Here is a 6,000-nt window from a genome sequence, read left to right on the forward strand (position 1 = left end):
GGGTCAATGAGCTGCCAGGGGCTGGGACAGAAACAGGAGTCTCAAGAGGAAGTGGCTCCAGGGTATGGGAGCCACAGGCCCCGCCCCCTCCCCACAGTCCGGCCTCTGGAACGACAACCCCAGCCCGGGAGCAGCTTGGCTTAGCTTTATGGATAGGGTCTTGTTTTGGTTTGGTTTGGTTTGGTTTGGGTTTTTTTGGTTTTTCGAGACAGGGTTTCTCTGTGTAGCCTTGGCTGTCCTGGAACTCACTTTGTAGACCAGGCTGGTCTCAAACTCAGAAATCTGCCTGCTTCTGCCTCCTGAGTGCTGGGATTAAAGGCGTGCGCCACCACGCCCGGCTTGGATAGGGTCTTTTAATACGTAGGGTCTTTGTATGACATCCTTACTGTCCTCCTATACTGGATACCCCCAAACCTGGTTCCTCTGCCATCCTCTCTCCCCAGCCTCTGCAGAGCCGGATCCTAACTTGAACTGTATGTGCAGTACTGTGTACCTACTCACTTTGGGAGTCTTAGAGAATGTGGGCTTCCCCGATGGACTCGGGAGGAAAGAGAGGGTGCGCACAGGGCACACTGTTGTCAGCCTGGAGGCTCCCTGAGGCAGGCGGTGTGAGGCCACCTCTGAATGGTCTGGGTGGTACTTCCCCAGGACTGTAGTGTGACACTACCCGAACCCAAGTACCCTGGCCCCTTGAGCTGTGTGTGCGACATCACACCCCTTGTGCCTGATGGTACTCTTTGTGAATACCTTCCTTCTCAGGAGGACAGAAAGTGGCTGCTGCACCCCTGCATCCCTACGAAGAGCGAGGGCAACAGAGGAAACACAGGGTTGGCACACGTCCTTCCGGTCCTCAGTGGACCGTTGTCTACTCTAAAATGTTCTTCACGGTTCACTCTTGGGAAATGGTGATGAGGGGCTAGGATCATCAATTGTAAAATAAATAAATCTTCTAGCCATCTTCTTTATTCCAGGAGGCCTAACCCAGGACTCCTTTTGTGGTTTGGGAAAAGAGAAGTCTCCAGGGTGCCAGGGAACCTGAGCTTCCTTCTCCCAGGAGTTAGGGTTAGGCTATGTAGAGTCAGCATATGTCTGAAGGGAGCTGGGCTTGAGTCTTCCCTGCTAGGTGATTTTGGTGTGGTCCCCTGGCCTCTCTGAGAGGAGGTAGTAAACTCCCCGGGGCATCTATGCTCACATGGCGACTGGAAGGATGTGCCCTGTCAGTAGTGGCACGTGTGGCAGGTTCTGGGTTGTTATCACTCAGCTACCCTCCAACTACCTCCTCCAACTCCTAAGCATCTCACAGGAGGAAGAAGGGTTTCTCTTTTTCAGGGCACACTGTGTAGCTCTGCAGCTGAGGATGGATTCTGGAGCCAGGCTGCCTGGATTCAAACTCTTCTTCTGATACTTCCTTACTGCAAAGTTGGAGAACAACTTTGTATCTGGATTTCTTTTAGGGGGCGGGGATTGTTGAGGCAGTGCTTCTTTGTGTAGTCCTAGCTGTCCTGGAACTTGTCGCCTCTGACTTGTCACCTGTTCCAACTCAGCAGACCAGGTTGGCCTCTAACTCAAGAGATCTGCCTGGCTCTGCCTCCTGAGCGCTGGGATTAGGGGTGTGTGCCACTGCCTCGGGCTTGTATCTGAATTTCTTTATTCATGAAGAGGGAGATAAGATGTTCTTTCTCTCTCAGGTTGCTTTTTAGAATGAGTGAAGCATCAAGAAATGTGTGTAGCACGGCTGTAGACTCCAGCCACACATTCAGCCATCTCTGATTCTGGGTGGGAGGCTTAGAGAATGGTGGTCATGGAATCCCTCCACACATCTCTGGAGAATGTGGTGGCTAGAGGGGCTTTATTCAGTGAGATAACAGCCAGAGTGCAGCCTCCACACACACACACTCTGCCAGGGTGCTCTCCCATCCCACTGCACCAGGGTTTCAACCCCAATCTGGGGTCCTCAGCTGTGCCCAGGCCAAACTCAGCCCCTTCCCTTTCTCTTTGGCCACCTACATCATCTTCACCCACTTGAGAAAGAATGGTCTCCAAGGTGACCAGGATTCTCTTTCTCTGGTTCAGCCAGCATGTTTGAAGCCAGTTACCTGTGAGCCTTAGACCTCTCCCCATTCCCCTGTGCATGGCTAGTTCATCGGCACAGATGGCCCCATGGTCCCTTGGTGGTACCCCCCCTTTTGCACCAAGCACGGCTCTGCCTTGGATGGGGCCCTTGAAGGTGAGAACTGTCCACTGGGCCTCCTGTTGAGTTCTCTGATGGGCCCTGTGTGAACCGTTTCTTTTACATCCTAGAAGGACTGAGGGCATGGGGACACAAAGCTTAGCTAGAAAGTCTCAATCACAGCTAAGTCCTGAACTTAGTAGCTATGTGGAAGCTTTCTACAGGGACAAATAAACAGCTAGAGAGGAGCTGCACTCCTCCAGGCTGCTTTTTAAGGATATGACAGTGTTTCTGGTTTTGGGGGAGCACCAAGTTGAAATACACAAGTGTAGAAAGGCACATAACTAGCCCATTTACTAGTCCTGGCAGTTCCCTGGCCTGGGATGGGGGCTACTGCCGCTCAGTCAGGCTCTGCCATCTGCCACATCTCCGTGGAGATCAGAACTGAAGGGCTCATTGGAGGCAGGATTTTTCTTTTCTTTTTTTTTTTTTTTTTTAATGCAGCAGGATCAGGCTCAAGATGTCACTCTGGTGAGCAGAACTGGAGACGGGAGGGAAATGTCTAGGAAAACAGGGGAGAAATAAATGGAAGCTTCCATGCTCCAGAAGGAGGGAGGAACAGGGAACAGTAAAGACAGGAAAAGGAGAAGCAAGAGGAGGAGGATCGTGCAGAGAGGGGCTTGATTTAGCATCCATCTTTCCTGGGCCACCCAAGGCAGCAGCAGCCACCCAGGAAGCAGGGCTCTGGGCGTCAAGTGACTTCCTCCTGCCAACCTTTATTTTTGTATAACTGCAGGCTGAAGTGCCTCCATCCTGCCTTTTACCTCCTTCCAGAATGTGTGCTCTCCTGACCTTTGGAGCTATCACAATGGTGACAGTGAGAATCATAAATGGAGAACCCAAGAGTGACTTCCATGTGACCAAGATTCAGGACAGGCTGTTCCCTGGGACTTCAGCGGTCTCTTCCTCCTCTACAGTCAACAGTGAGCCACCTTGAACCCACAGGATACTGGCTAGCCAGGCACAAGACTTTTTTTTTTTCCCAGAGTGAATCCTGCTGTCAAAGATCCCTGTTCACCCAGAGGTATTCATATTTGTCAGTTTCTCACTATAGATTTATGCTCAAAGAAATCTTGAAAGGAGATGGACTCTAAAAGCCACCTGTGGCACAGGCTAGAAGTGGAAACCACCATACACAAACACACATAACATTGTCAGCTGTATATCTTTCTGGAGGCTCTATTCAATGCTAAATTCTGGGTTAGGGACATGACTTAATTTGCTCCCCAACTTCTTAGACATCTATCTGATATGTCCATTATATAGGTAAGAAAGTAAAAACTTTACCCTGGTCTGCACTCAGACCAGTGTCGCTTAAGGCTCAGATCCCGCGTGACAGCACTCAGCGATGCCTAGGTGCACCACCTCCAAGTCCTCTCCCATGGCTAGCTCAGACCTCCCTTTAGACACCACTCTTTCCCAGTTGTGGCCATCTCCTCATTTCGACTTAACTATAAAAAGCACAGGTCAGGTGTGGTTGCATACACTTTTAGTCTCAGCATTCAAGGGGCAGAGGCAGGAGGATCTCTCTGAGGCCAGGTCATCCTGGTCTACGTAGCATGTTCCAGAACAGTCTTAGCTACATAAGGAGACCTTGTCCCTACCCTACTCCCTCCACCCCCAAACTGACCAAACAAACAATGAGTCACTAGATACAAATGTGCTTACCTTCCCACTACTAGACAGGCCTACTAGTTTGTGCACTGCTTGAGCCCAGGCTACCTGGCCTTACTGTAGGTTGTCCCCTCTCTACTGAGCTCAGTTGGACCTTACTGGCTTCCTCTCTATTGGTCTACACCACCACGTCCAGCTCTAAATATGCTCACATCTTAGCAGTTAAGAGCAAGTACTGCTCTTTCAGAGGACACAAGTTCAGTCCCAGGCACCCATGTCCAGCAGCTCACAGCCACCTGTACTGTCAGCGCCAAGGGGGCCAGTTATCTCAAAGCTACCTGTACTCATGTGCACACACACTCCACCCGATATGCACATAAAAATGTGGATGAGTGTTTTGGCTGCATGAATGTCTATGCACATGTGTGCCAGATGTTCCGAGAGGCTAGAAGGCAGCATCAGATCTCCTGGGACTGCAGTAATTGATGGTTGTGGGCTGCTATGTGGGTGCTAGGAATTGAATCTGGATCCTCTGGAGAAGTGGCTAGTGTTCTTAACCCCTGAGCTCTCTCTCCAATCCAACACATAATTTTCAAAAATTAAAAAAAAAAATCTTGGGCTGGAGAGATGGCTCAGCGGTTAAGAGCACCGACTGCTCTTCTGAAGGTCCTGAGTTCAAATCCCAGCAACCACATGGTGGCTCACAACCATCCTAAATGAGATCTGACGCCCTCTTCTGGTGCATCTGAAGACAGCTACAGTGTACTCAGATATAATAATGAATAAATCTTAATAAATAAATACCTTAAAACTTTCTGTAGACACACACACACAGACAGTCACATCCTCGTGTGCTCCTCTGCCTCCTTTATCCATCACAACACAGCCACATCTCAATGATTTGCCTGCATATCTTTTTTTTTAAAGATTTATTTATTTATTATATGTAAGTATACTGTAGCTGTCTTCAGACACTCCAGAAGAAGGCGCCAGATCTCGTTACAGATGGTTGTGAGCCACCATGTGGTTGCTGGGATTTGAACTCTGGACCTTCAGAAGAGCAGTCGGGTGCTCTTACCCACTGAGCCATCTCACCAGCCCTTGCCTGCATATCTTACCCGTGTACTACCTGACCCATTTGCAGTCTTATCCTGGAATGACCATAGACACCAAGGATTGCTGTGTGGCCAATTCTTCTCTGTCTCCCAAGCGCTAGGATCAAATGAGCCACCACCATCCAGCTGCCAGGTTGACAATTCTAATGAACATATTTTCTTACTTTTTCTTGTTGACACTTTTAACATATTTTAACTGTATTTTCTCTGGTTATTATCATCTCTATGCCACTGATGAATCTTCCTTTAATAAATATTTTAAACAGTATTTATGGGCTTATTATATTTTGTCAAACTCTAAGCTTAACAAGGAAGAGTCAGTTTTACTTGTGGCTGTGTGCCTAGAGACAGGCACAGTCCGTGGCATACTGTTGCATCTGTGAGTGAATTATTAGTAGTAAACAGAAACAGCATAAAACCTTTAAAAATATCTATCTTTAATTATGTACATATATGTACAAACATGTACATGTGAGCGCAGGGGCCCCGAGACCAGAGGTGACTGATCCTTTTGGAGCTAGTGTCACATGCAGCTGTGAGCTGGAAGCTGGGATTCCAACTTGAGTCCTCTGCAAGAGCAGTCAACCACTGAGCCGCCTCTCCAGCTCCAAAAGATTTATTTTTATTTATTTATTTGTGTGTGTGTGTGTGTGCATGCTGAGTGCGTGTGGGGTCTCAAAGAGGCCAGAAGAGGGCACTGGACTCCCTGGAGCTGATGTTCCTGGTGGTCATGAGCCACCCGCCATGGATCCTGGGAAGCTGGTGTGGGCCCTCTGGATGAGCCAGTACAAATGCTTAACCAGAGCTTCCCTAGCTTCACTCTAGCGTCTCTGAAACCTTTGTGGAGCCAAATCAAGGCAAAGATTTTTCAACGTTAGTGGGGGGACCCTGCGGACCACCCACTGCCACCTGGACACGCTCACATGCCCTTTCTTTTCTAGAGAACTTTGAAAGGATGCACAGTGGAGACCACGGCCCCCCAAGAACCACTGGTACTGCCGCATAAATCCTTGGTGCTGATGTTTGCTTTCCGTTAGTGCG

Source organism: Mus caroli, unplaced genomic scaffold (assembly GCF_978045245.1).
Source record: "Mus caroli unplaced genomic scaffold, Mus_caroli_1 scaffold_13, whole genome shotgun sequence".
NCBI lineage: Eukaryota > Metazoa > Chordata > Mammalia > Rodentia > Muridae > Mus > Mus caroli.